Here is a 21,289-nt window from a genome sequence, read left to right as displayed (position 1 = left end):
TCACTACAACGAAATTAAACTACCGTTAATTTTAGAGTTTTTCTGTAATATCTTCAAAACAAATAAAAATATTCGAAAAGCAGAAACGTAGTGAACTAGACAATACGATTTTGCATATGATACCTTTACCACAATTCACCTATCTGCTTTTGGTATGCCGCTATTTACAGAACCCGCAAAAAACCCTAAATCTATCTACAGTTGCAAATCAAAAGCAGATAGATGAGTTGTGATAACGGTATCACATGCAGAATCGTATTGTCTAGTTCACTACGTTTCTGCTTTTCGAATATTTTTATTTGTTTTGAAGATATTACAGAAAAACTCTAAAGTTAGCAGTAGTTTAATTTCGCTGTAGTGAAGACCCTTAATATAACGGTTAAGCTTTCCTGACGTGAATTTGAACCCATGAACGCAGCTCCCCTTAGAAGAAACCATTTATAAGGCACATTCAAGGTAGCCCATTTGCTGAAGAAGGAAGTCTTAATTCATGAATTCAAGTATAAATATCTAAACTAGGATAGTACTTATTATTATTATTATTATTATTATTATTATTATTATATTTTCAGAGCTGCAAACGGCTTTCTACAAATGTGAGTTGTACATCGTATCAAATACCGAGTATTCTTGATGAGGCAAGTAGTGTCAATGCTGACATTTACATTAATCTTCCCAATATTTAAATAACTAAATAAACAGAAAAAAGTATATAGTACCTTGAACGTGAAGTTCTTTACCACGCTGATACATATTTCCAAAGACTTCTATCAGACAAACCTTGTAAAGCATAATTATTCCAATCTTTATAACTGATTAGATCACATTTTAATTTTAAAACATAATTGGCTAATAAAGCGTTTTCACACAGTATAGGCCATTAGTAGTAGTTAAAGAAATTGTATTTTACAAAATTAAATTATATTTCTTGCATAACAATAATAATAATAATAATAATAATAACAATAATAATAATAATAATAATAATAATAATAATAATAATAATAATAATAATAATAATAATAATAATAATAATAATATTTCAAGCATGTTTGTCAGGCTTGTAGGTAAGAACCTTTATTAGTTTCGCTTCTGAAGCAATTTAAGTCGGAAGTTACTATGTATGTTTATAAGAGTTGAAAGGGGATTGCGGTGACTGGACACTGTAGCGAGAGCAACTTCTCCCACAGAACTGCAACTGCTACACTGGATGTTAACAAAGAACATTTTTCTTCATTTGCCAACAGAGTTTGTGTTCAACGCAAAAGTAGCTGTAATACAACTAAGGTTGCAGAAACAGATAGGTGGAAGTAATTATACAGATCCATAACGAAATTAATTATCTGTTTCTTGGTTAAATTAGAAATCCACCATGAAATTATCCTCCAGAGATAGTCATAAAATAGACCTCAATAAATCTTTAACCTGTTTAATTTCTTTTATGTTTTCATGAAATTTAATTTCATACATTAAAATATACCTCTGGGAGTATACAATAACCTCTCTCGTGCGCTGTTTTATTATTATTTTCCTACAGTGAAACAAAAAATTGATTATCATAGTCTAATGAATTAAAGGAAAGAGGTATGTTGAACTAACTATGATCAAGGTCAGAAATACCGTTTAAATAGTAAATATTTTAATGTTAAAAGCTTTGTATCCAGTGTAATACACTTATTGCCTTGTTTTCCTAACGTTGTCTTCCTTAAATACTAATTCGAGTTGTTACACATTATTTTAGTTTCAACAAGTAAGTGCATTACTCTGGTCACAAAGTTTTTATTAAGGTCGTGATCGTAGTGGAAAGAACAATATTTCTGATTGTAAGCTATTATCATGGTAGTATTATAGGTCTAACATATATAAGAAAAACTAGTGGATGTTGTTGTATATAGGGTTGCCAATCGTCCGGTATTTTACCGGACAATTCAGTTCTTGACCTCCTTGCTCGATGTCGGGTACAACCTCAAAACCGGATGTTAAATTTTTGGTAAGTTTTCCTCTTACTAGCCCTAGTCTCTGTTCTATTCAGATTCTTTTGGAGTGACGAAAGGAATCGTTTGTCGATGAACATGGTTAAAGCAGCAGAGCTTATAATTCGTCTTGATATCAACCCAGTAGCGTAGCCAGGAGGTGTGTTTGGGGGGGGCCCAAGTGCTGTTATAGGTACATATAGAAAAATTACAAACAAAAAAATATATAAACATAAAAATATATAAAAAATTACATACATCAAAGTACTAAAGTACATTGTCGGACCTCTTTGGGGGGGGCCCGGCCCCTCCGGGCCCCCCCCTTCCCTACGCCACTGTATCAACCTATCATGCATGGAATTTGCTGAAGATTCGAAGGGAGGAAAATTTACTAAACTTATCAAAACTGCTACAGGTTAACAAAAGTACATTTTCAAGATCGCAGCTAGCATGCTTCATCCTCACCTACATCTTCCGATTACATAATCCATCCAGATTAAGTAAAAGTATGTAGGTATTATGAGACATTACCAGCCCCAGAGAGACTGGTAGGACTTATTTTTTAAGTATATTTTATGCATGCCATAATTATATTGCCAATTATATTTACTTTTCTGTTTTAAATACGATGTATTGTTAATAGTAAATTACAAAAATTACAAAACTGCCATAAGTAAGTTTGATAAATGCTTCAAAAGTAACTAAAGTTATTAAATTCGAACTCCGTATCGCTCAACTCTATGTGAAGTAACCACTTCCAGGATGTTCACATTTTTCACGAGCGATGATGTCACAATCTTAAGAGTATACGGAGGGTGTCCGGTATTTCCATTTTCAAAAGTTGGCAACCCTAACTGTTTAAGATACTTTAAATACCATAATATAGTTCTTGTTATAAATTTACTGCTAAAAGTTAATGTGTTTTTAAAAACATTAATAAAATAAAATGCCTTTGATAGATTCTTTTAATAGCGTTTCGCATTTGGAGAAATAAGGAAGACAGGAAATCCGCGAAATAAAACTATTTTATTGATTCACGGTACCATTTACATTTGGATGTGGTTTGAACTTATTCAGCATTGTGGCTCATTGCAAAAATTATTTTTGACGAAGCAAATTTTAGGAATTTACCTGCTGCTGTCTCGTAACTGTATAATTTTAAGCGTATTTTGGAGAAAAAAAAAAGCTTTTTCTCTGAAAGAGCCTTCCGGTTGCAATGATGTGAACAGACTTTGAGGAGATGGCTGAAATTAAACTGAAATGTAGAAGTGACTATGTAGATTTTACATTCGAAAAACAAATTGTCCTAAAATGGATGGAACATAGTCAAAACAAATGCACGAAACATTAACATTAATATCATTGGAAAATCAATGACAAAAAATTTCTCCATTTATGTCAAAAACCAAAAGAGGGAGATGGCTGAAATTTAGATTAGACATAGAACAGACTATGTAGAATCTACATTCAAAATAGAAATTGTCCTTAAATGGGTGGAACATAGTAAACAAAAAAATCATGAAATATGAGCATTACAGTCGATGAAAAATCCGTGGAAAAAATTAGGTCTTCTACATATTTCAAAAACTGTAAGATGGCAAATTGAAAGCTTATTGAAAAGACATAATGAAGAGCTTAAGAACGATGTAAGAACGTAGGGTAAATGTGGATAGAATATTGTCAAAAGTAAAGTTGTTTGAATAAAATCAATAATAATGATGAAATATGTGCATCTTCTTCGAACTGCCGAGGGTGCGGCGGAGGTTATGTGCTTGAAATATATCATCTTGATTTGGAATCTCGAGACTCGACTTAGCACACAACATGACTTTTGACCTGATCACGTGTCACAGTCTGGTGCTTATGGCAAACTGGGCAGGCCCTTTGCTAATCTCAGAAGAAATATTGTGTGTAGAGTATGTAATAATACTACAATAATCTTCAGAAAGGGGGGTTTTATTGTAAATTTTATCGTACTATTATTCTGTAACTTAATTACTTAATTTTAATGTTGATTTAAAAAGTTGTTTTTTTCTCTGACCAGTGAGAATATATTTTCACTATATCGAACATTTATAATTAGGGGTAATTTGGATAAGGGCGTATCGACTTATTTCCGGTAAAATGAGTTATACATATTTTCTTCAAGTTTGAGCATGTCTGTATGTGTCTAGGTGGTTTTAAGGTAATATCTTTGCTCAGTAGTGAACGCCTGTTTCCAAAAAATCCAAAAATAGTGTGTGAATACGTTGGATAATTGGATAAGGGCGTTTGTTTTCCTGCTCTCCTGCAAAATTGAAGAATTGCTAGTTACGCCCTTATCCAAGTTTATCCCTTGTCACAGCTTTTGTGCCTATTTTGTACATTTAAAATACATTACGTTTGAGTTTGCAACGACATTGAATACTTGCGCTATGTTCGACTTTTTAGCTCATTGATTTAAATGAAGAACTAATTTTCTACTTTTTTCGAAATTAACTAAAATCTTAATAGTTCTATTTTACTGATTTTTTCTTCAAATCTATTTAAATGTCCCTTACTTCTCAAAAAATTAAATTTTGCTATATATTATTTTAATATTTAATAACTAGGTATGCATTAATTGCAAATTTGGATCAAAGCGATCGACCTTTACTAATTATTCAGTTTTTTTTTGTTGTTTTTTTAGTGCATCAATTGTTTTCGTGAATGAACACCACATGTAAATAGTTGAATTCGGCATATCAGAAAAAAAAGGTTTTGAAAAAATTGTTTGCAGTGCAAAAGGAAAAGATGTTCACCCTATTTCTAACATTGTTTACAATGAGAATTCGCGCGTCAAATGCTTTTCCAAGACCTTAAATATGGGCATTCCGTTTTTTCGGTGATTATTCCTCAATGATATGGAGGAATTTCTGATATGCGACAGCTTACGACACTCTCCCGAATCACCATATCAAATTTGGCTAAGAACGGTTCAATCATCTCGGAGGAGTATCCGGATAAATGAATGTAGGGGCGCACCCAGAGATTTTTCTTCGGAGGGGCCCAAGCTTTTTTTTCTGGGGGGGTTCTAACACTACAAGCCACTACGTCTATGTAGTATTGAACAGGCATTATTCTGCACCCGAAAAACGATAAATAATTGTAAAATATTTCTACCTATATTTAAATATTATATATTTAAATATTATATATTTAAATATTATATATATATATATATATATATATATATATATATATATATATATATATATATATATATATATATATATATATATATATATAAAGGAAGAGTAACATGAAATGTAGGGGCGTACGCAGAGGGTGGGTCCTGGGGTCCAGACCCCCTCCCCGAAATCCCGACTTTTTTGTAAATGTAGTCTACTTTTAGAGGTAATTTAAGAAATTTTCATATAATTTAGCCTCAAATTGTATTTGGACCCCCCCCACGAAACGCTTTAGACCCCTCCCGAAACAAATTCCTGTATACGTTCCTGATGAAATGTAAGATCGAATTATCATGCTACATCAACCGTTTTCCTGTTGAACAAGTGCAGTTTTATTGAAAAAGTGTACAAATGTATGTTGAGTTAGGAAGTGTTTTTTTTTGGGGGGGTGGGGTGGGGGGAGAGGTCCGGACTCTGTGTACACACCCTAAGTGGGCGCGCCCCTGATTCTACACAATATTAAACTAAATTTGAAAGAGCAAGGAACATTTCAGTAGATCTGAAGGAAAAAGTAAAATTATACATAATGAACATTCCAATTAATTTCAAAGGAAAAAAAAAAACACCATGGCAATCAATGCGCTAACCGTTGAAGAAAAAAAAAAAAGTTCCACGAGTGAAGACAATTCTGGCACGAGTTTTTAAACTTATCATTTATTAGAAGCTGTTCTTCTCAGAACAATGAAGTTTGATCATCACCAGCGCTACCGTGTTGCATGTAACAAACACTGTTGTGTGTGATATTTTGGGTGAATGCCAATACGGACTGCCCTCCATAGTTAAAGCCCTTGTATTGCCTTGCTTGCTTGGCTCTCTTTCTTCGTTACTGAATAGAAAACTCCCTCTGCGGCAACACTAGACTCTCTCAAATCACGATTAAAATCAGGCCAGTCTGACTACAGTGGTTGAATACACGTCGTTTTTCCTGCCATTGGATCGATTCTCGAACGCCTGTTTCTATCTCGACGGCTGTGTTCCTCGTGAATATACACGTGTAATAAAGTTGTCCAAATTCTTTTATTGAGCTATTCGCTGTTCCAGTATCGACGCACATAATGACGCTTTGACATTTCAGGAGGCGGAAATTTTGGTTTTATTATTTAAAAGAACAACGACTATCAAAGAACAGCTCTCAACATTCCACTATCGTGTATCAATGTGAGAGAACAGCTTATCAACCTAAAAATGCCTATAGTCAAGAGTAACGCTTAATTCGAGCATCACATAATCTAAAATTAGACCTTCATACAGCCACTATCAAAATAAAATTTAAACTTCTTTTTAATAGAAATTGCTTTCGATATAGCTATAACATTATACCCTGAAATAACCAGACCTTACGTGGAACTTCCCCTCTTAAGTACCATTGGCAGAAAATCTCTGTACAATTTATAACGTTATACAGTCAAAGGATATTATCTCCTTATTACTGCCATATTGACTTAGTGCTTTTGCCAAACTACGTTGAGTAAATGGACTAAAACTTGATTAAATAGTCGGAAAACGACCATTGGGAAGATCTAGTTCCAGATGGGAGGACAATATTAAGATGGATCTCGCAGAAATAGGCGTACAAAGTAGAAACTGGATCCAGTTGGCTTAGGATAGAAGTCAATGGAGAGCTTTTGTGAACGCGGCACTGAACCTCCGGGCCACAGAGTGAATGAGTATATAGAAACATGTATTGAAACTGAAAGTTATAATTGGTTTCTACGATTTCCGGTTTTAGTACAGAGAAAACGGTGCGGATGCAATCTATTCTTTGGGATGTTGAATCGATTGCAGAAAACCGTTCCTCGCTATCTAATTCCGTTTTTCCTCCACGGTAATCAACTTTGAAACCGGAAATGATATGACTTTACCACTTTCGGTTTCCATAGAGGCTTAAGAAAGGAGATCTGTAAATTGATTTTAAAAAAACCGCACTTCAAGCTAGCCCTTACTGTATTTTGCTCTGATACCTTTGACAGACAGACAGATGAACATAGCAGTTATATATATATATATATATATATATATATATATATATATATATATATATATATATATATATATATATATATATATATATATATAAAAATCCCTTACACAAACTTTAGTTTGGAAGTCAATGTCCCAAGGGAACAAAAAGAAGAAACGCATTTAGCGTTCGTACAGGGCTACAAAGTTTTTGTTTGTTCGTTTTTAACTTTACTATCAGCAACACTGACAATCCAATTATTACAGATTTCAGGTACTTCAGATGCTCATTAGCTTTTTTTTAAAAAAAAAAAAAAAGAAAAAAAAAACGAATATAAATGCCATTCAAGGTGACATTTACCCGTAAATTTAAATCGAAGCAAGAATGGTTGTTGACATACAGACAAGCACCATTTTATTTACAGAAGATTAACATACAAGGTAAACGGAGGAAATAATAGTGCAAACAGATCACGAGAGGCTTCTCGCTTGATTTAATTAGAATGGATCTCTATACGAGAGAGAGAGAGAGAGAGAGATACGAGATATTGATTCTTCTGGTCTAGTGAATAAATAGAGCATTGGGAATATCTAAATACAATGAGTGCTTAATATATGAGGATTCTTTTCCGCTTTTCAACAGATCTAAACCGTTGATATTTGATCTCTTTTATTCATTAATAAACACACTCCGAGCAACCACAAATTTTAAACTTTTAAGCGATTGCAGATATAGATTTTTAGAAACTAATAAAATTCACATTATTAGTCCCATTTTGAATTAAGGTCCCTTAATTCACGTGAAGATGATCCTATCTTCCATTAAGTGGATACTCAAACATTTTTAATTTCTCAAAAACTGGTTCCTAGTTCTGCAGAAATTTCAAATGAAGTGAAATTTCTTTTTACGTCCCATGGTTATGCTTTAGGCAGGTTTAAAAGTGAGGGGAAACGCTGTGGGATGCCGTTAACCCACTTCTAAAAACATCTATGGCGTCCCTCACTTCCTAAAAATATACAATGGTAAAGATAGGCATGAGGGACTGCGTGACGTCCTGCGTCTCCTTCCTTTTCAAATCCAATTTTACCCCTGCCTTTAGGCCACAGAAGCTACTTGATTATAATGAAAATGAACAATTAATGAGAGAAAGAACTGTCAAAAATTAAATAATAATAATAATAATAATAATAATAAATAAATAAATAAATTACTACTTTATTTTCTACTCTTCTCAGTTTTTACGCATCCTCATCCTTTCACGGTCCATGGCAGCATGGCACCAAAACCTCTGATCTACGTACAGAATTCCCTTTCTCTCGAGTACCGTGTTTATTAGTGTGGAGCTCCCTTGTAGCAATATAGCTTGCGTATGCGTCTTTAACCAACACCACATTGCTTTAGCACGGTAGACCCGGTTCGTTTCCCGGCGGGAGTTCATATGGTTCGGATCCCTCGTTAAGTTGTAGGTTCATATCTATTCTTTTATAGCCTCAGTGTTGAAAGAAACGATAAACTGTAATCTGTAATTCAACTATTGATTAATTTGTACTGTTTTTATGTAAATTACACACTTTTTACACATTTTTAAAGCCAATTAAATATTTGAAGCAAGTGTTTCTCAACAAGAACATAGAATAACTTAAATGGGAAAAAAATGAAAAGAAATCTTTCAGTTTTACGTCTCTGTTATGCCGGCTAGGCTAAAGGAGATGGTGATGATGAGAAATAACTGCAATGCTAGAATGAATAAAGTGGGAGGAAACGGGAGAACCTCGAGAAAATACACGAACATGGTGTTTGTCCACTACAAAGCCCGACTTCGATTCCTGGCTGGGGCGGGAAAATTTTCTCATTCTACCTTTGTTCCAATAAGGCTAAGAGGTCCACCTAGTTTCTTTAAAATGCGAACCTGGGGTGGGGAGTGTGGAAGAAAGTAAAGTTGTTCGAAGTATTGTGCTGTCTACATCACTTCCTGTATGTGCCGAAGTCTAGTTAAGTATGAAGCCTCAGTTTCATCCAGCCCATTGGCACTCCTATCATCTGTACTGAATCGGGAACCTTTGAATAATAAGCATTAGTAGTAGTAGTAGGAGGAGGAGGAGGAGGAGGAAGAGGGGGTTGATATTCGTTATCCATTAATTTTTAGCACCAAGGCTATTTTATGTAAATTAGACTTGCAGCTTAACGTACGATCAGCACTACAATAGCTTCAATTGATAATCAGACAGTCTCTCATCCTGTCATATAGTCACAGTAAATAATAATAATAATTCTAGGGGGACATTCAATACTTGATGTAACTTTTGAATTCCAGTTCAAAAACATTAAATTATGGTAATCTGGAATAAATCTAACATTCTATAAAACAAGTAATGTCTATTTATATATTTCTAAACAATAAAAGTGACATTTAACAGTAATGGCGTAACTTGTACTGGTCGTGGGCCGGCAACTGTCCCTCCACTTAAGCTTCCTGCCGTTCGAAGGGGACCCACTTCAATATAAAATTTCTTAGTTCACACGATACGATACCAACATGAATGTATAATTGGACCATGGAATAGGTTCCACATTAAAATAAATAAATAAATGAAACTAAAATGATCTGGATCCATTTAAGTAGAATATCTCCTATTAGGATTAGAATATTGATTTCTGCACTTTCGGCATCTAATAACCATGTTGGCCCATATGAGAGATGACGTCCCTCGGCGATCACACTGGAAGCTGCCTGGAACCTATGTGTTAGGTACCACCCCGACATGTGGTGTGAATGCGGAAAACCCATGAAAACCTAACTCAGGATGGCTGACCTGAAAAAGTTTTTTTTTTTTTTTTTTACACTTTTTCGACCGGATGTCTCCCCCGGGAATCGAAGCCGGGCCCGCTCGCACCAAAGACGAGAACAATCTCCTATTAGGGTCCCGAAATAATACGGATCTCAAAGCTTTAAGGTGTGCTACATATTGTCCTCTTAATTTAACTGATGAAATACGTAACGCCCTATCATGCAATTTCCAAAAGAACAAAATAATTTAACGTAATAATCTGAACAAAATATATTTTTCTAACATGAAGCATAAATGTAATCCGGGCCCTACTTCATGAAGCGCCACTTGGAGCGTCTAAAATTATTTTTTAAAAAATGTTTGTTTTAAATTCTTGAAGGTCCAAATTTCAAGTTTCAAATCTAGGTGCCCAACTTAAAGTTCTTCTAGGGAGCAAATATTGACGCTACGAAAAGTTCCAAGTTACGGCGCTGTTTGACAGCAATGATGCATAACGCAGCGATTTACTGTTATCCTTGTGTGTGTGTGTGTGTGTGTGTGTGTGTACACGTATGCTGATCGATAGAGCTGCACACACAACACTAGTCAAAGAAATACTATGAAGAATGTTCACACATCTCTTTCCATCTCTCATCCGAATTTTCAATGCAATTTTCTGTATAATTTTTCCATTTTTCTTCCATTTATATCTTCCGGCTGAATATTCATGTAATCAGAGAAGAGCACGGGTAAGTTTGAGAGTCAAGATGCTAATGAATTGATAAAGTTTACTTCACTCATTAAGAACTACCGTTTAAATGATTTTTTTTTCTTTTTACACAGCATTCAAATTAACCCTTTACACAGAAATTACATCACTCTTATTCTAGTTAAGACATCTTACAGAAATATGACTCAAAATCAACGCTACAATTAGAAGAAGAAATTAACTCCTGAATGTTGTCAGAAATAATTTCAGAGGGCATGAATAAATTTAAATATTTGAGCGTTTTAGTAACACAAACCAAGTTAAGAAAACAATAATTAACGAACGTATGATATTACTATCACAAAACCTTTTATCCTTGCAGCTAGTATCGAGAAAAAAAAAGTTACACAAAAGCACAATTTTTCCTGTTCCACTCTACATTTATAGATCGGAAAGCTGGACCAAGCATGGACACATTCTTAAGGTCATCTGAGGAACAATACTATTAAAGACTTATTACCTTGTTTTTAACTACCTATCCCAGAGTAGTTCGATCTGATACCACTGTAGATTCACTCAAACTACAACTAGTTCTCTCTGTTTACACAAGCATTGTCTGTGTCAGAACAGCACACACTACCCTCAACCACAACAGAAGCTTGAAATTAAAATTAACGTGGACGCCAGAATAAGTGTAACAGGACAATATTTGTCCTAAGTGCGACCTTGGTTAGAGACTTTTTCATAAGATGAAATGGTTACCAACATTATCTGACTGGCGATCAGTGGCGTATTTAGGGGGGAGGCTTCCGGGCTTAAGCCCCCCCCGAAATCTTATTTACTATAGTAAAGTATATGAAATATCTTGCAGAATTTTCACATTTTCAGGCATAACCCCCTCCCCCGAAACAAAATCGTAACTACGCCACTGCTGACGATACACTTTACTGAACGCGCCCAGTATTGCGGACTCAACTAACTTTTAATAATAGGAATATAAATTATAATAGTGAAAGACTAAGTTTCTATGAAGTAGTGACTGTAATACTGAGTATTATTCTGACGCTAAAGATGTTGACTGGTAGTCTCAAAATAGATTTTAAATTAAAGTGCTTCATGATTATTAAATTCTAAAATTTCGCGTCGCCATATGAGATTGAGCAACTCACTGGTTAGGAACAGCTCGAATATAGGATAAACTTCGGAGAACGAAATCCAAAAAGAAAATTTGTACAGTAAGTCAAGGCCAAAGGAACGTTAACACGACCTACAGAATATGAGCAAATCGTTGACTATCATGACGATAAGTATCCTATGCATATTTTTGGAAAGTTTTCTACGTTCTCGAAAAGTCTTAATTACTCACTTAGAAAAGATCTACTCTCTTTGAATAGAACGAACCAGAGATAGATTTTCACAAGGAGAAAAAATGATCTTCCTAATAACTAGATCCCTGACAATTTGTATTTCCAACATATCACCAGATGCATAGCGAAGTACAATTTTAGAACTGAAATATTGCTAACATGAATTAACATCATTATAGTGAATATGATGGTCTAAGAATCAATTTCCTTTGAGGACACAGACATTTTGATGTTGATTAGAATCGTGATATAACTGGAAAGCTACTAGAAAGGCTGAGGGCAGATTATCGTAGAGCGCTCACTTCTGATGTTAGAAGTCATAGTCCATGTGATTTTGTGGTTAGACAGTATCGTCTTTGTGGTCTTTCTTAGAGTTCTCCCGTTTCTCTTACTCTCTCATTTCAATTATTTCCGTCTTTCACTTTTAGTAATCATTTATCTCCTTCAGGCTAAGGACCGTTACATTTTTCATTTAGAAGGCCAGAAATAATGGACGACGAATCCGAAAATTATCTGCCCAACCATAGACCATATCACCGGATACAATAGTTCGGAATTTGATTAAATATGCTTATATAGTCTTGTGGAAAAACCTAATGATTAACTCTTATCTAAAAGCTCATTGATTAAAGCCTCACTTCCAGGATGCACTTAATTACAAATCTTTGATTTGAATGTGTTTATGAATATATAGGGATGATTCCATAAAGCTCATTGAATTAAAAAAAAAAAAAAATGAACAGCAATGTTTACTGAGTAATCCTTGGACCTCTGGAAGGTCTTGGCCATATAGTCCCGATCCACAAGTCAAATAATGCTTCCAGCGTGCATATATTGCATGTATCAAAGGTACTCGTCTTACTAACATCCAGTATGTTACAAATGTAACAATACAAAATTTCGACACTAATAGGATCATTAATGTATGCATCATATTAGTAATACTATTTTTGTTACAAATGTGGTATGAATACTATATTTTGCTTGGTTCGAATGATAAGCAAGTGGATGTAAGTAGCCCTATATTTGCTAAAATTCCGAGACAAAGAAAATCTTGCAACAAGAAAACGATTATATGTTGTGCACCAACTCATAAACTACACATATACGGAATGCACGATGGCCCAGTGATAAGACACTCACTTCTGATTATGAGTATCTTTGATTCGATAAAAGCCCTTACAAGTTGTGGTGGAAACATGTTCGTAGGTTTCGCCGGATTTTCCCCATTTCCCCCCAGGGGCGTCATTTCAGACCTCGCTTGGGGGAGCAAGAGCACCGCCGACTTAAGATTTTCACGTTTTGTACTAGTATATAGTAGACAATCGATTAAAGCGTATGTGTACCTCAAACTCTTGGGGAGGAGGGCAATTGCCCCCTCCTGCCTTCCCTAAATGACGCCCCTGTTTCCTCCCATTATCTTAATTGCACTAATTCTTCCATCATAAATTTTTATTTATCTCTCTGCTTTAGCCTACAGGACAGAGCCGCGGTACGTTGAATTAAAGTATTTTTTTTTTAAGTTTAACGTCCCACGATTATTCACCGAGACTACGGAAGACGACGATGATAATGAAAGAAGGTGGAATGAAGAAAGTAGGGAAATGGGAGAACACTGCTACACACATGGTGTTTGTTCGCCACGAAGCCCACTTCGAGAGCTAGGGTCGAACCAGAGATCCCATATACCAGACGTGAGCGCTCCACCACCGAGCTACAGTTGCCTGAAATAATAATGTTACCCTCGATTATATGCATTTCCCGCAAGAATGTCGCCCTTGATGTCTATATTCCCACGGTCGATGAGAAACTTCCGACCATCCTTAGTCTTACGGTAGAGAAAACCAATGTGGTTAAGAATCATCAGCGTACATGCTACAGACCCCGAATAAGATATTTCATCTTTCAAAACCTGCATTATTTTCTTTGCAGAGGGAGAATCACCGTTGTCATAAAACTGAAGCACGCTTCTACGAATAATGTCTTTTTGAAAATTATCAACATTTACTACTTTTATTTCTTTTAATGTGCTTCCTTGGTGACTCAAATAGCGAACCTTCTTCAGATGACTTCTTTGCTTACCGTAAATTCTTGATACAATTTTCGTGTTAATTTCTCATGCTTGAGCTCTTAGTTCTTGGCATTTGGAAAAGTCGATATATTTTGTTTTTTCCGATGCACTTTTTTTAACGTATATACTTGAAATATCATTTCCTGACTTTGTATCCTTAAATCACGAGCTTCCAGTGCTTGAGCTAGGTTTGTTCTACGTTTTTTTTTTTGGGGGGGGGGTATATAACACACACACACTCCAAATTATAAAACAAGCTAAACACACACTAGTTCTTTCAAAATAAACACTTCATTTTATATTATATATAAAATCACTCCAAATTTCTAAACACACTAACGTACCAATTCGTATTCCTCACACGCAAATGACAAGTATAGAGGTGAACGCTAATGATACTGCATAGTAGGGAGAGGTTTTATAATATAATGGATATTTGTTCATCAAACCTCGTACATGCAGTTCCCCGAAATTCGCATGTGGAACTGAACATACATGTACTTGGAATGATAAGTTACCAACTCTATCCATGGATTCACCCAAGCACGTATCAAGAATATTTTTTTCACCAGATTTATTTTTGGTCTCTTTACATCACTCAGTTGGTTGACAGAAAGAGGTTTTTCCTAGTTTGCTGCTCTTTAAAATTAAAAACTGCAAACTCCTGGGACTGGCACAGGGCCCGGCTTGTGGTCAATGATGATTTCAGATGAAGGCACAGGGAAAAAGTACCCCGGGGCATCCTCCGATCGTTCTCAACTTGACTTACCACTATTTTAGCAATTATTTTGAACTCCCACCTTCCCAGTTTATTCGTTCTGGTGGGGAAAAAAAAAATGAAATAATCGGTGATTCTGACATTCATGTCTTTGGGGAGTTACATGCTCAGCACATCGGCCTTCCTCGCAATTATACCTGGCTTTCTAGATCGGTGTCCGCTTCTTTTTTTCAAGTAGCTCCCCAATTGTCCTCACAACGGGCTAGATAGATGCCACAATGCTAATAAAATCTAACGAATATGAATAGTCACCCATGTTTCCTCTGACTAGATCCAGCACTACTTGATTTCACTGATATCACGAGAAGCGACATTTCAGTGCAGCTAAGTACTGGCACTCATTTTAAAAATAATTAAGCTAATTAATAGTGGTTCCAAAGTGATCATCTGCGTTTCATGATCTACCAAAAAATGTTGTCTGTGCTAGACACCTTACCACTGCGGCTTTAGCTAATACGCTTAAGTAGATTTAATTAAAAAATTCAGTTGAAATGCTATTTAAAATTACAAATTACAATGTACGTCAAATTATTAATCATATTACATCGTTGAATACCTTGCGGTGATTCAGGGCTTTGCAGAAAAAAGTTTCAGGGGGAAAGAAATTTTTCTGTATATGAGTGTAGATATATATCAATGTACTCAATGTAATAGATAGGGATGGTACCGAGACCGAGACGGACTTCTTTATACCGAGACGAGACCGAGACGGACTTTTAAATACCGAGACGAGACCGAGACCGAGACAGACCTCTATAAATCGAGACGAGACCGAGACGAGACTTAGGTCAGTCTCGAAAGTCTCGGTCTCGTCTCGAATATTGATATTGATAGATACTAAAATTGCCTTCACTCAAAATTTGTTTCGTTGCTGTGTTAGATAATATGAGAACGTTTGACTGATGTACATTGGCGTATTTAGGGGGTGGTTATCGGGCTCAAACCCCTCCCGAAATAAATTTGTGATAATTTTTTGCATTGCACGTACAACGCAAATGTTTCTTACTGGTTCCTCAAGTCTCTCCAGAAACTAAATCCACTGCTGATGCAAATAGAATTCTCTCTCTCTCTGTATATATATATATATATATATATATATATATATATATATATATATATATATATATGGTCACGGTGCCACCCAGGTCCGCCCTGCATAGGTTCCCGGGGCCCAACTTTAATTTTAAATGGAAGCAAGGGGTGAGTGGTACCTCGTTCGATAGATCTTTAAAAACTAAAAAGCGTTGTGGCAAAAGATCTTTCATATCGGGCACTGTATTCAAAATGGCCGACAAGACATGTTGCCTCTATCAGATACAGTTAAAACGTGCAGTACCACTAATATGGAAACGCTTGAACATAAATGAACCGAACAAAACTCAAATAGAAAATGTCATGTGGCACATCGATTGATATTGTCGCGGAGGCTTCCAGGGCCTCCCTTCATGGGGCCCCAGGGCGCAACCTCAAAATTGTAAATGGAAACATGGGGTGAGTGATACATCGTTCAACATATCTTTAAAAACTGAATAGTGCTGTTGTAAAAGATTGTTCATATGGGACACCGTTTTCAAAATGACCACCAAGACATGGTACCTGCATCAGGTAAAACGTCCAGTATCACTAATATGAAAACACCAGAACAAATATTCGAATAGGAAATCACAGAGGATATTTATCATTCTATATCTCGGGAATGTTGCAACAGTCAAAAAGATTACTAGAGTGAAAGTGCCATAATGGAAAGGAAGAAATCTAACCCCTAGAAATTTATCCTAACCTCACTCCGTAAGTGAGTGAAGCGGGAAGGATCGGTGAAATTGCAAATGAGAGCCTTAGTTTTTGCAAATTGTATCTACGAAACAAAGTTATTTGAAATGTGTTTTAATAAGAGATAAATGTCTCTGTAATGGGATAAAGTATGTAAAATTCTTGTTAAATGGTACTTTCCATTTTGATTGCAGGCAATGGTTTGATGGAAAAATGAACTAACTGAAATGCGAAACCAATTTGTCGAACAATGCAATTTTAGAACAATGTTTACAAACGTAGGTTTTGTTCAACAGTCGTCTGCATGATATTGGTTCGCTTCTTTTCCTTCTGTCTTCTTGCATGTAGCGTGTTTCACTGAGATGTCCACAGTTACATTCCGAATAACTTTCAACGGTAATTTCAGTTGTGATCCTTAGTAACGAAACGGTACATACTGATGCAGATATGTCCCAAAAATCTTGCACGCATTGCGTTAAATTATCAGGGGCGAAGGGGCGGGCAAAATGTTGTTAAACTTGAATTTCACCTTATTTTTTTCACCTTATTTCACTTTATTTTTATTCATTATAGTACCAGTCATTTGTACACACAAGTGTTTCAAACAAACCATATCTATTGCAAATAAAAGTGAGGTTCTCATTTGAGATTTTACCATTCATTACCGCTTAACCCACTTACGGACAGAGATCGGAAAGATAATTTTCTATCATTTCCTCTTTTGCATCATAATAATTATACTTTAATAATCTTTTTATCCGTTGCATTATACTCGAGCCGTGGAATGATAAATACCCTCTGTGCTTTCCTATACGAGTTTTATTCTGTTCATTTATCTCCAACTATTTTCATATTAGAGGGCTAGTGGTACTGGACGTTTTATCTGATACAGGTACCATGTCTTGGCGGCCATTTTGAAAACGGTGACCCATATGAAAAATCTTTTGGTACAATACTGTTTAGTGTTTCAAAATTTATCCAACGACGTATCACTTGACCCATATTTCGGTTCAAAATTTCTAAGTTTGGCCCCCTTGAAAGGCAGCCGTGGAGCACTGCAAGAACATTACTCGACGCGCCCCATGCCTTTCCTCTTTCACTTTCTGACTGTTCCTTTATCTCCAACTGTTTTCATATTAGAGGGCTAGTGGTACTGGACGTTTTATCAGATACAGGCACCATCTTGAATACGGTGACCAATATGAAAAATCTTTTACCACATCGCTTTTTACTTTTTAAAGATCTATGGAACGAGATATTACTAGCCCCATGTTTCCATTTAAAATTTTAAAGCTTGACCCTGGTACCCCATGAAGGGTGGCTCCGGGAGGCGTTGCGACACCAATCGGTGTGCCCCATGGCATTTCCTATTTGAGTTTTTCTTCGGTTCATTTTTGTTCAACCGTTTTCGAGATATCTCCGTGGAAAGATTAAATATATATATCCGTGGACCCAGTATATGATCAAGGGAAGGGCTAAACCATGGTTTGCCGCTTTATCCAGTGTAAAGAAAGTAGGATTGAAACTCATTTTATCCAGTGTATACCTGAGCGTTAAGGGGGGCTATAGTCCCTATAGCCCTCCCTATGATCTGCGATATATATATATATATATATATATATATATATATATATATATATATATATATATATATATATATATATATTAAAAATTTTGAAATTTTGTACCAAGTTGGAAAATTCTTTTAGATACTCTGCAATATCACTAGATAAACAATGTTGCTAAAAGCAAAATAAAGTTGTATTTTCTCAAATTGCGCTACGTAAAGTATTACACATTTCTAATTTAGTTATTTAACAAAACCACAATAGCCCATACATTATTTAGTATAACAAAGGACAACACAGTATCATTAACATCAACATTTTGGAAATCTCTAATAACACAAACGGCATGGACGGTGCAATGCGCATCAACTGTATCTTAGCGTCAAATACTGTGATCATGGTATAATATATTTCGAATGAATGAGGGAACAAAGTTACAAGAAACGAAAAATTTAAATGTTTCTAAAGACTTTACTTCGAAAACGCGCTGACATATCACGCCTCATCATGCAGATGCTTCCAAAAGACTTAAATGCTTATAACGCAATTTACAACAACTGTTATTTCAAATCGTTTCAGAGATACCAAACACATTGGTAGTGATTGTTATACTGCTTAAAATGACGTAGGCCCTATTTGTATTAAATTTTTATAATGATTATTGCTTTCCTTTGCTTCTATAACATTACAACAATAGTTTTTGGTGGTTTTAATTAAAACAAGTGTCAGTTACATTATTTTAAGCAGCGTTGCCCTCTTAAATAAATTGCTAAATATTATTCTAAATATAGTGCAAATAACGTAGATGAACTGCAAGATATTTTAAAATTACTCGTAGTTTGTTTTATGGTGCAAGAATGCTTTCAAGAGAAGACGTTTTTCATAGTCTTTGGGCTACTTATAATGTTAATGTTCCAACAATACATGTAAATGCAAATTGTAACTGAAATTAAATGTAACTGATACATTTTCAGTAACACTAGTTGTTCCTCCTAAGCCTTAGGCCTGGTGTACACTTCAGATTAAGACCGTGTTTAATTAAAAGTTCTAATTACACACTAATTACATTTCACTTGCTTTAGTTTGACCACCGATCACATCAAACTCGACCCATACCATATAGCTATATGCAATTATTCAAGGACACGCTAAAGGAGACGCGTGGAGCTAATAATTATAGTGGAATTCGAACCACTTCGGTCGTTCAACTTTACCCCTACCGGAAATCGAACTCGAGACCACGCGAACCGAAATCAAGAGTGCTAGCCGCTAGACCAAATGGGGGTTCTCACATTATGTTGATTTAAATCATTCAGTCAGTGTTGCCAGATCCGAAGCTTAAAAAGTAGCGTGTCTGTACTCCGAAAGTAGTGAATTCGAACTATTTGTAGCCCAAATATATAGAAATGAATACTAATGATGCTAATGAAATAATTTAATATGAGCTGGAAAATGTGCTGGACGTATTGCAAGAAGAAATTATGATCGACGGACGAAAACAATTCTAGACTGGACACCACAAGACAAAAACAGCCTGGGAAACCCCCGCATACAAGAAGGTGTGACGAAATCAAGAGCCACTGAGGAGTAACCTGGAAAAGAATTGCCCATGTTAGATAGTTGTGAAGACTTGGAAAGACTTCGTCCAGCAATGGATTGATAATGGTTGATTATGATGGTGGTGATGATTTTATTATATCTGAACCTCGGAGGTAAACTAAACCAAGTCATAATTTCGTAGTTTTACAGAAGCGAAAAACTCGTTCCTCAACTAAGACTATATATATAACTTTTACCAGGTAAGGTAGGGTAAAAATGGATCCAAAATTTAATGAAAGTCGTAGAACGAAGAAAGTATTTTTGACTATTCAATCCATCATGTTGCAGCAAAACTACGAAAATTAACACAAAAGTAAACTAGAAAGCTAAGAATCACTTGTTTTGGCGAGTGAGAAAAAAAATAGATACAGATAATTTGAATTACCTATATACATATATAATACCTATGTCCATGTTTCGCAAGTAATTTTTAATAAATATAAAATTTCAATGTAATGAAAGCAAGATTAGTTTTCTCGAATAAAGATTGCATGCACCGTTGAGAGCTCAGGAATAAGATTATTCTATGTTAGGGCACTGGATATGTGCTTACGTAATGCATTACGACCTTATGAACTTGTATAAGAAACAGAATGCACTTAAAATGAGACGCGAATTATACGAAACATCGGACTTTGAATCTAACTTGTTTTGTGATCCAACTCGAGACCTCACGTAGCAAAGATGAGTGTAGTAGCTCCCACCACAAGGTTCAGGACATTCGTGCTATAAAGTGTCAATGAAACACGAAGATGTGAAATGGTAATAAAGCATTTCATCAATTTCAAACAAAATACGTATATTGTAGTAATAATTTACCCTATTTGTTAAGATAATGAACGTTATATTCTGTTTTTAAAATGACAGTCACAGCAGAATGTATTGAATAATAAATGAGAAATTGTGAAGTTTCAATTTCGGTACGATTAAATACATTCGTGCTGCTATGTGTTGCGTTATCCGTTAGGAGGTATTGAACAATTCTGATTCAAAGGAAGGAAATAAACTACTGTATAGTACTGGAGTTAATTTAATAGAGTTTAATTGTATAGGCAGTTCTGAGGCTATATGAGACAAAGTCTATTGCTGAAAGTGAAATATGGGTTCTATTAGGGTTTTAGGGTGATATACCCACTGATCATTGAACCTGGAATACGCGCATGGAAAGCATTAGCACTAGCAAATTAGCTATGAAGAGGTACACCATACCATAATTCTAAGTCAAAATGAAAGGAAAAAACAAGCGGAAATTACAGACTGTACGAGAATAATACTTTCACTATTTTAATTTCACATTATTTATTTCGAGACTTTCGAGACTTTCGAGACGAGACCGAGACTTGGTACTCGAGACCGAGACCGAGATCGAGACAAGCATCTGTTGACCGAGACGAGACCGAGACGGTGATTTTTTACTCGAGACGAGACCGAGACCGTTATTTATCAACCGAGACGAGACCGAGACTGTACAAAGTCTCGTCTCGTCTCGTCTCGATACCATCCCTAGTAATAGATAT

The 21,289-nt window shown here is 35.5% G+C and overlaps 1 protein-coding gene across 6 annotated transcripts in view; it reads right to left on the bottom strand.

Annotated features, from left to right (window-relative positions):
- LOC145662909 (popeye domain-containing protein 3-like) overlaps positions 1-21,289 on the bottom strand; it is a 406,613-nt gene that overhangs the window by 69,161 nt on the left and 316,163 nt on the right. The window lies entirely within an intron of this gene.

The sequence above is a fragment of the Thermobia domestica genome, chromosome 1 (genome assembly GCF_964235325.1).
Source record: "Thermobia domestica chromosome 1, izTheDome1.hap1.1, whole genome shotgun sequence".
NCBI classification, from domain to species: Eukaryota; Metazoa; Arthropoda; class Insecta; order Zygentoma; family Lepismatidae; genus Thermobia; species Thermobia domestica.
Note: the sequence above shows the minus strand (reverse complement) of the source record. Positions and strands in the feature narration are given on the sequence as shown.